Below are 11,329 nucleotides of genomic sequence, written 5' to 3' on the forward strand. Positions count from 1 at the left end.
TCTACCAAATTGGGAAACCTAGAAGAAATGGATAATTTTCTTATTACAAATCATTTAGCAAGATTAAATAAAGATCAGATAAGCAATTTAAACAGACATAATGCCTAGTGAAACAGAAGTAGTCATTAAAAGTATCCCAACCAAAAAAATAAAATAAAATAAAACAGCCCAGGGCTAGATAGTTCTACCACAAAATTCTACCAGACTTTCAAAGAGTTAATTCAAATCCTCAAGTTATTCCACAAAATAGAAATAGAAGGAACATTTCTAATTATATGAGACCACAGTTACCCTGGTACCTCAAACACATAAATATCCAAAAGAAAGAGATTTACAGACCATTTTTTCTTAGAAACGTAAAGTGCAAAAATTTCTCCATTAAAATATTTGGGAACTGAATCTAAGAATACATCAAAAAGATCATCCACCTGATAAAGTAGGCTTCACCCCAGAGAAGGAAAGTTAGTTCAACATATGTGAATCAATAAACACAATCCACCATATTAACAAACTGAAACACAAAAACTTACTTGATCATTGCACGAAATGCTAGAAAAGGTCTTTGGCAAAATGTAGTAAAAAATGATTCCTTATGATATTTTACTATAGTCGTTTGGTTGAACGCCTTGTTCAACCATCATCAGAGAAGTGTTGTCCTGCAGCAGATGGGAACATATACAGAAACCCACAGACAAACAGATAGACAGACAAGTGAAGGAGAGAGGGATAGAGAGAGAGGAAAGACAGATAGACAGACAGACATTCAAACAGACAGGCAGACAGACCTTGGAACATTCAGCCTGGAATAGCATGTCTCCATCAAATCTTTCCCTATAGAGTTTAGGCAACCCCATGGAAGAGGAGGCACAAAGGCAGAAATAGTTTAAGAGCCAGAGTGGGTATAAGACACCAAGTAAACAAGTCTTTCTAAATCAACATGAACAAAGTTCATATGAGCTCACAGAGACTGAAGCAGCATACAGCAGCCCTGAGCGAGTCTGCACCAGGTTCCTCTGCATATACATTATAGCTTCCAAGTTAGTGTTTTTTGTTGGATTCCTGAGTGAGCAAACAAATGGATCTCTGATATGTGTCTTTTCTTGGGCTCTTTTCTTTGGTTTATTTTGTCCAACTTCGATATGACATTTTTGTTTTATCTTATATTTTATTTTGTTATAGTTTATTACTATTTCTTAGAAGCCTGTTGTTTTCTAATAAAACACAGAAAGGAAGTGGTTCTGGATTAGAGGGGAGGGGAGAAGGAACTGGGAGGAATGGAGGGAGAGGAAACCACGATCAGGATACATTATATGTGAGGAGAATATTTTCAATAAAAGGAAAACTTTGTTTTTACTTCCCTGTTTGTAGAACTTAATATAAAGCTGTTCAGTTTTGTTGCACAGCATATTTTGTATTGGTGCTGGGGCAGGGATCTTACTCTGTAGTACTGAGCTGGGCAGCATCCTTAGGTCTCTGGTCTTCCCACAATGGTACCTAGATGTCCTCTCCAAAGCACAGGGTGGGGGCTTTCTCTAAAGTTCCCTCTGTGACAAAGCGAAAATGCTCCCAGAGGAACACAGTTTCCTCCACCCCTGCTCAGATCGATCTAGCTGTGGAAGACATCAGTCTGTCCTATGAAGAGGACACTTAAGCTTTGGCTAGCTACTCTGTTGAGTCTCACACATAGTATGTATAGTCTGTGCAGGTACATATACAAGTTAAAAAAAAAAACAACAGTACCTTTCCTTGTTAATCTGTTCACTTTCCATTTATCTCAGTAGTTTGAATGTTGAAGCTTTGGAAAACAGAAAGTTCTGCCAACCATTATGAGGAGGGCTGTTAGGACAGCTAAGTTGAAACTGGAAATGGTCTTTCCCTCTTCTGAGTTTAGCCTGTCCACAGCTCTCTGTCCAATAAAAAGGTGAATGGCCTTTTCTCCGTATCATAGTCAGTGCTATGGTATAGTAGGGCAGGGCCTCTCATGGAGGACATAGAAGATTTATCTTAAAACATCTAGGTCATGGATCCTGGACTTGAGGGACCAGGGATACAAACGATTGAGCAAACTGAGATCAACTTTCCAGAAATGGGAGGCACAAGGCCCAAGCCAGGAATTGGGAGATGGCTTTCCCTGGAAAGGACAGGAAAGTGATATACTTTGCAGAAGGGGGTTGAGCACCATTTGCAAAACTGCATGAGGAGAGTCTAGATGTGGTTTTCAAATACCTGTCTCATCCCATAGTTCCAACATGCTTTGCAATCTCATCCACAGTGCTATGGTCTTCATGGTTTTTAAGATCCATGGAAGAGCTTTGACGGGATAAATGTCCTCAGCCCCACTTTCAGAGATTCTGTCTCAGTCTGTGATGCCATTGGGCATTGCATCTGGCCACATGACTCTAACACTCATGCAGAGTCAGGAGAGTAACACAGTCTCAGGTGACAGTCACTGCTTCCCTAGAACCGCTGCTTAGAGCCACAGCACAACACGCCTACACCTTAAACAAAGCATTGGATCCCAGACTACGATCATCTGTCTGGGTTGTTCTAACGAGATGACTTTCTAGAAAACAGCAGATAAACAACAGAGATGTATGTGCATTCTGAATCTCCATGCGTTACTTACTAAGGAGAAGTCATCTCACAACTTCCATTTCTTTACATGAATTGCAAAGTGTGAAAAAAGGAAATAAGTGCTCCTTTAAACTTACCTTTTGCTGGCATTCTATCTTGTACTTCATCCTCCTGAGGCAGCTAAAAATTGATTATTTTTTAACAAGGGCCGTTAAAACAATGGCCAAAACACCCACTTTTTATAATACAAACACCAAATTAAACCCCAAGCACATGTTTTCTGTGTTCCATTTGTTTCAAATTGCATTCAACTTAGCACATTGTATTCTCCCTTGCCAAGGTTTTGCTTGACAGTCAACCTTGTTTCACAAGAGACAAGAGACAAGGTCTTGACAAGTAGGTTGCCTCTGATCACACTTTGGTTAATACCCAACGATGAAAAAGAGCATAGAAAGAATGGACAAGCCAGAAGTTAGGGGAAGGGAATGTGGAATGTCATCTGGACAACACATAACCATTTCATTCCTGAATTCACCTATTTACATTTATATACTCGTCTTAGTCAGGGTTTCTATTCCTGCACAAACATCATGACCAAGAAGAAAGTTGGGGAGAAAAGGGTTTATTCAGCTTACTTCCACATTGCTGTTCATCACCAGAGGAAGTCAGGACGGGAACTCAAGCAGGTCAGGAAGCAGGAACTGATGCAGAGGCCATGGAGAGATATTCCTTGCTGGCTTGCTTCCCCTGGCTTGCTCAGCCTGCTCTCTTATAGAACTCAAGACTTCCAGCCCAGGGATGGCACCACCCACAAGAGGCCCTACCCACTTGATCACTAATTGAGAAAATGCCCCACAGCTGGGTCTCATGGAGGCACTTCTCCAACTGAAACTCCCTTCTCTGTGATAACTCCAGCCTGTGTCAAGTTGACACACAAAACCAGCCAGTACAATACTATATAACTATATGACTATAATCTTGGGCATACACAAGTCTAACCCTGTCAAAACAGTCATAACGGATGGAGGAGGCCTTGTTGGGTTTCACTTCTCCTTAATGATGTACTGGTTACTTACAGATTCTGGAAGATTCTGTTTTCAGTTGTGAACAAATGCCCAGTGAGTTGTTACAAACCCACAGATAAACAGATGGCCCTGTGTGAATCAGTGAGTCACAAAATAAAGTAATGAATGTATGAAGGAGGTTGAGGGGGTGGTTTAGCAAGGTATATCTTTGAAATAATAAAAAGAAAAAATTTAACGAAATGTTTTAGAAGATAGGGCCTATGGTAGGACCTAAGTCACTGCAAGTGTACCCTCTTAAAGGGGACTTTTGGACTGCCGGCCTCTTCTCTTCTTGCTTCCTGATCACCATGACACGAGCAACTTACTCCACTAGGTACTCCCTGTGCAATCTGTTATCTGTGTATGCCACAATCGTCAAAGCAAAAAGAGAACTGACCATGGACTGAAAACTCCAAATTCCTGTGTGTCAAAACCAACCTTTCCTATTTTTTAAGTTGATGCACCTCAGGTATTTTGTTTTAGTGAGGGAAGCTGATTAAGGCACTTATATTAGTGGAACAAGTGAAGATCAAATAGCCTCAAAGTCAATTTATATTTTGCCATTAAATATGTTCAGATCAAACCAAGTTCCATAATCAAATGAGAAAAACATTTTTCTTAATTTTTGACTTCCACAGTTATGGATAAAGTATTGGAAATTTAAATCCTTTTCGGAGCTGGGGAGTGGTGGCGAATGCCTTTAATCCCAGCACTTGGAAGGCAGACGCAGGTGGATTTCTGAGATTGAGGCCAGCCTTGTCTACAGAGTGAATTCCAGGACAGCCAAGGCTACACAGAGAAAACTTGTCTCAAAAAAACAAAATAAACAAACAAACAAAAAAATAATAAATCTTTTTAGAAAACAATATCCTAAACTTCACATATTTTCATTAATAAACTAAACATTGCATTTAAGGTTAATTGTTGGATTATGAAAGTGAATGTATTACTTCAAATTAAGTTATTGTACTTTAGATTTGTAAAGGATGCTTTCTAAGCTAGATGACAGTTATGTTACAGAAAGGAAAATCTGTCAAATGAGAATAAAATTTCTTTTTCTAACCTTCCTGTGTGTTTTCCCAGGAAGCTGTGAATAAACATCATTGCACCCACACAGGGCAGAGACAGACTAAATAAGTACCCTAGCCAAGTCTACCACACTTGGCACCGAGTTTAGTTGTTACATTCAGTAGCACAGGTGATTCTGAGGCAGCTACATCTCCAGAAAGCCCATCCCAGTGCTGGTGGCCAGAGGTGAGCAGAAGCCCCGGACCTGCCTACGTGCTCTCCATAGGAACAGATCCCACTCAGGAATGGGAAGTGACCCATGAGTCTCTGTAACTCTCAGTTTCCTGTACCTTACGAGGCCCCCTTCTCCCACCAGGCAGTAATACACTAATCAGGAAAAATAGTTACACAACATGAGCATAATTAGTAAATATTTTCAGGGGTTCGCAGGTAGGCAACTTGAGGGAAACTCCCTGTGGTGGTTAATATGGTTGTCAATTCCACAGGCTCTGGAATCACTAGGAAAAAAATCATCTGGGTGGGCTTACGAGGAATTACCTAGATTAGGTCAACTGGTGTGAAGCCCCTACGGCTGGGGTTCTGGACTGAATTAAAAGAAGGAAAGAAATTGAACACAAGCACTCCTCCCTTTGCCTCCTAACTGTGGATGTGATGTGACCAGCTGTCTCTGGCTCCTGCTGTCTTCACATCTTCATCAAGGTGAACTGTACTCTGACAGTGACCCTAAACAAACCTTTCCACCTTTAAACTGCTTTGGTCAGGAATTTTATTACAACAATGATATAATTAACTAACATAGTATTTGTTTATAAATTAGAGAAAAAATTAAATCACCAACAGTTTAGCTCTTAAAGCTGTGAGAGGTTAATCATTGCACTTTGCTCTTCTAGGGTACTGTCTTTTTCTGATGAGACTGGGGGGCCAATGAAGGACTGCAGTACCATATTACCTTACTGGGAATTAAACAAAGTCAAAGCCTTCTTGTGACCAAAATGTAAAGAAATTGTGCTCACATTTCCTGGGTATTCTGAAAATACTGTCACCTGTTTATATTTGTGACTTTCTCAAATATGCGTATGTTCAAAATACCTTTGTATGTGGTAACGCTTAGAGGTCTCAAGGCTTTGATGTACTTGTTCAGCTGGTATTGGCTGAGCTGCACATTATGTATCAGAAAGAGTACAAGGCTCTTGAGATACAATGGTGGATAAAAAGCCTTTGTTCCATTTACAATATAGTAGAGAGGTATTAATGGTCTCTAAGGAAAGAAAGTTAAGCTATACGTGTGAAAGAATACAGGTTTTTTGATCCCACAATCATCAGATTCTCTTAACTTGCACTGCATGCCTTGAGATAATTTGAGCTTTTTGCCTCTGGATAAGGTGAAAATAGAATGTGGCTAATAAAAATAACTAGCATTTATTGAGCTTTCTATAGCAGGCCTTTGCTAAGCGCAGCCATATAATTATCTCATTTTATCCCCAAATGACTTGACTAGGGTATACAATTATTGTTCCTATTTTACGAGTAAGAAAACCAACTGTTCGAGGAAAGAAAGAACCTTTTCAGGCGAACACAACTGACTATGGGTCCAAAAGCCTTTAATTATTTTCCCCAAATCCAAAAAGCTCTGAAAACCAAAAAAAAAAAAGCTTTTCATAATCATTTAACATGATACCTTGAACTACAATCTTTGTATTTCTTACTTAGGGAGAAAATTCCTATATTTATATATTTCTCTACAGAAATAGTGATAAGGCTCCATGAAAATGTGTAGGAGGTTTTATGCATCGTGTACTAACACACTGTCTAACTTTATAAATGTAAAAACAGTTCTACTCAAGCTCAGATGACTTATCTTTAGACCGTCCTTATCACATGAGTTCTGAATAACCTTTTAGTACGTCTTTGATACACAGGTCAGACGGCCCCATTATTCTCCATCTACATTGTTAAAAGGAAAAGACAAGTATAAATAATTGTTCGGGTACACTGAGCATACATTGGTAAGCAGAAGTCATGGTTTGCCCTATTTGGGTGACCATGTCACCTGAAGAAGAAAGGCCTGGGAAGAAGTATTTATATCTCATCTGGACTACGTTTGATTTCTCAAGGAATGTGAAGGTTTTTACTTAAAGCCTTTAGGAGTTTTAGAAATACTGTAAACAGGAGAATGACTCTTGATTTTGAGAACATTTCTCACCCAGTGTAGATGAACCACAAGTATGTGAATACATCTGTAACAATTTAGGTTGGGCAAAAATATGGAGCTGCAAAATGCATTATTAGCACAAACAAAGGTGCAGCCCAGGTTCAAGGGGATGAATTCACAGAACTTCCGAAGACATTGGATGTAGAAGATAAAGAAAAGGGCAGGGCCTAGGAAAGAACACAGCTTCACAGCTTGGGCACTTAGAAAATAATTGCTAAGATAAAGAATGTGAGAGAGCATAGCTCATGGTTTTCGATATAAGGTGTTCTGCGAGATATTTCAACCTCTACTAGCAAAAAGTGAATACATAAAAGGAAAGATGCAGTTAGGGGATGTGGGTCTTCTTAACTTGTATCTTTATTTCATACACATGATTGTCTGCATGCATATCTGTGTACCACGTCTTCCTCGTGCCTGCAGTGGACAGAAGAGAATGTTGGATCCCCTGGAACTGGAGTTACAGACAGTTGTGAGCAGCCATATGGGTCCTTAAATTGAACCCAGGACCTCTGGAAGAGGAGCCAGCGCTCCTAGCCACTAAGCCATCTCTTAAGCCCTGGTAATACATTTTTTAATAGAAGATTTTTTTTCTTGAGTACCTTGCTGCTTGTCCCCAGATGCCTAGCACAGTATTTTAATAGATGTTACACGGAGGATTTTGACTGTTGTCCATAAGAAACTGCAGTATTTGTGGGGTTACGACCTCTATACAGCCATAGAAGCTCAACTGCAAAATTATTCACCCATTAATTTGGGGTGGGGGATAGAAAACTTGAAGTTGAAGATATCAAATATGCCATCTCAGAGATGTCATCTTCTGAGGATAATTTTGAGTTTAAGGTGATCAAAAAGAAACATATACAAAAATAAAACAAAAGTGCATAAAGGTACAAGGTGTCCTTCGTCCTCTTTCTAACAGAGAGGATAAAAGTAGGCTAGTTTTAGGGTCAGCAAACATTTATTGGGCTTCTAATCATGGACTGGACACTGGATAAGAAAATCCCCAACACATGAGCACATGTGTAAAGTATCCACCCACAATGCATAACACATATGCATACGCAGACACCCAGTTAATAAGACTTTGTTGTGCCATTTGGAGCTAATGAGACAATTCAAATAATGACATGAAAACTGCTGTCTCCATACAATTATATCATTTTAATTATCCCATCATAAAAAGATACTCTTACTCAAATGTTCTAGTCAGCTGTACTGAATACACTTAATCTGAGAAGCCCGTGATAGAAGTTATCTAATCAGCATCTTAGCATCACTGCAGTTGGAAGAGTGCTTCTGAGGCTCACTTTTCTTAATGTGAAAAACACACAGCTATTAAAAGGAAACAGAGATCAAAAGCATCCCAGTGTATGAACAGACTACGTGTCTGCCCCACCCTTCTGTGACTAATTCTCCTCTATCAAATGCTTATGTTTTCATTTTAGGGGATGTAATCTCCCTATGATTGTTGGCAATAAGTTCCTAGATGCACCAAGAAAAACTTGAACTTCATGGTCAGGACAGAAATGACTGTTTAACAGGATAGTATGAGGCTAAAAATACCAAAATACCCAGTAAGATGCTGTGACCATATACGAGTGAAAGGAACACAAGGGGGTCTACTGGGCAGATGGACACCTGCTGTGGCAGCAGCTCTGTCCTAAACTTTACAATCAACAGTAGTTTGACACATCTCCGCCACAATTATTCTATGTAAAGAACATCAACAATCAGTCCAATGGTGCCAGGTAAGAATATAAAGTATTGGCTTAAAATAATAAATGGGGACAGCAAACTATGGGATTTTAGGAGCTGGAGATATGGGTTAAGAACACCTGCTGCTCTTCAGAGGGCCAGGCATTAGTTCCCAGCACCCACATTACAACCTGTTGTCATTCCAGGAGATCCAACCCCCTCTTCTGACCTACAAGGCCACCTGCACACATATGTTCACACACACGCACACACACACAAATAAAAATGAAACATCTTTTGAAGAATGGACTTTTACATTCTACCATCTTCAACTTTAATGTCTGCAGGGTTTCACTTTCAGGATGAGCAAACATTATGGGGTTTCTGTTATGGAGCAGGTTCTGGGCAAGGATGACCTTACTATATGAAAACATGTAAATAAGGTCTTTGCCACAGTGCCTCTTCTTTTATACATGCCATAAGCCTCCTGGAAATTTGGGAGAAATGTGATTTTGAGGACATCATTGGGTGCTAGTTCTTTGAAGTTATTAATATATGTTTACTTCTATCCACATTTTTCCTATAAATTCATCTTGATTCCAAATGCTGTAAATTTCACAAGAACATGTGGACTCCAGGACACATATTAAATCAAGACTGTGCTAAAGAACTTGGCACTGTCACATGGGATCAGTGGATTTCGTGCAGTATCCTTGTTTATAAACACTTTTATATGATGAGAATAAGGAAATCAAGATATTCACAGACTCTACTCCAAAAGAGACAAAGCTGGATATTTACATGAATAGCTTAGTGGAACATAAACATGATGAAGATCTAGAAATGTCAAAGCAAAACCTCCATTCCTCCAAAATTTCCATGTTAGAATAATGAAACAGATTCAATAGATGAGCCCATTAGGTTCTACTGTGCAAACCCTATCTAGTGGTCATGAATTGTGTTATGGAAGGATTGAATTGGCTATTAAAATCCTTGGGACCCAACAAGTTGCTGCAAGGACAGAGCATAAACAAAGGAGTTCACGTATACTACTCCTTAAAATTTTTTATCCAGAGACATCAAAGTCCTCTAGAAAAATGTTTTGCGGGCGTGTTTATCAGTGTATTTTTTGATGAAATGTTTAAGTACACAAACAGGAAACTCCTACCCCAGATTCTTTCCAAGGGGATAAAACTTCCCAAAGTCCCAGATGAATCGGGAAAAAAGCTAGTGACTATATTTAGGTATTTACACAATGTAAGCAGATGCCCAGCATTGTAATAAAAGCAGGCATCAGTCTTATCCACAAACAAGGTATGGTTACTGTCCAAGCAGAGGTTTGCCCCAATTAGAGCCTGTCCAAAATGGAAGTTCAAAGACCTTAGATCTAGGAGCTATCCCAAGAAACTGGCAATGGCCCTGTGTAAAGAGCTTTGGCATACAGAATAAGAGTGGCTGAGCTTAGGCACTGATCCACTTCTAGTCAAAGAATTCAGCGTAGAATAATTTTGAATAACATCAATAGGGATATCCACATCAGATCTCTCAAGTCACTTAATTCTCAGAACTATTATGCCATTTACAATAAGGACATGAACAACACATACCTCAGTGCTGATTTGTAGAGAAAAGTCATGGTCTAAGTAGTCTTTGTTATTCGCATTTACACTGAGAAAGGAGCTTCTACTCAAGCCCTTGGAATCTGGAATTCAACTTTACTTCTTTATGTCCTCCATGACAATGGCCTCTGTGATGGTTTGAATATCTTTGGCCCAGGGAGTGGTACCATTAGGAGGTGTGGCCCTGTTGGAGTAGGTGTGGCCTTGCATAAGTAGGTGAGTCACTTTGGATGTGGGCTTTAAGACCCTCGTCCTAGTTGCCTGGAAGCCAGTCTTCTTTTAGTGGCCTTCAGATGAAGATGTAGAACTCTCAGCTCCTCCTGTACCATATCGGCCTGGATGCTGCCATGCTTCCACCTTGATGATAATGGACAGAACCTCTTAACCTGTAAGCCAGCCCCAATTAAATGTTGTCCATATAAGAGTTGCCTTAGTCATGGTGTCTGTTCACAGCAGTAAAATCCTAACTAAGCCTCCCAAGAAAAATACACAAATATGAAACTTTGAAAAAAAAAAACTGTTTCACTTATAAAAGCTATCACCAGGGTGAGGAGACACCAAAGTTTGATAAAACAAAGACTGTGCTTAAAAGAAAATGTGTTTGGTGAGATGTGAGAAATTCAGAAATAAAGGTGACCCAAGGGAAAATTGTTCTGATTGTTTCCAGTTTTTGGAAAGTTACCTTCCCACCCTGTTCCTTGCAGGAGTACTCAAACCCGACAGGAGAATTGCCATAAAAGCCTGACTCTGCACAATGGTAACCTTGATTACAGAATCTATGACATGAGAAGATGGACGTAAGGAAAGTAAGTCAGTGGGTCTAGGTAGAAACAGATGCCACTTTCTTCCCTCTTCACCATTGTGTATACAAGTATATATGTATGTGCACGCATCATACATACATATATCTCCATCCATAGATAAACTATGCATTGATAATTCAGAATAATTAATGTTGCCTGGATTTTAAAATAAACTGCAGTCACAAGAGAACTCTAAGAAGTTGCTGTTTTGTGAAAGAAACACACACTCCTTGTATAAGTTAGCTTTCATCACTGTGACAAAATGCCTGTAGCACAAAACTTAAAGAAAAGCAAGTTCCTTTGGCTCCACAGTTTCAGAGTCTTCATGCTGTA

The sequence above is a fragment of the Mastomys coucha genome, unplaced genomic scaffold, assembly GCF_008632895.1.
Source record: "Mastomys coucha isolate ucsf_1 unplaced genomic scaffold, UCSF_Mcou_1 pScaffold15, whole genome shotgun sequence".
Taxonomy (NCBI): domain Eukaryota; kingdom Metazoa; phylum Chordata; class Mammalia; order Rodentia; family Muridae; genus Mastomys; species Mastomys coucha.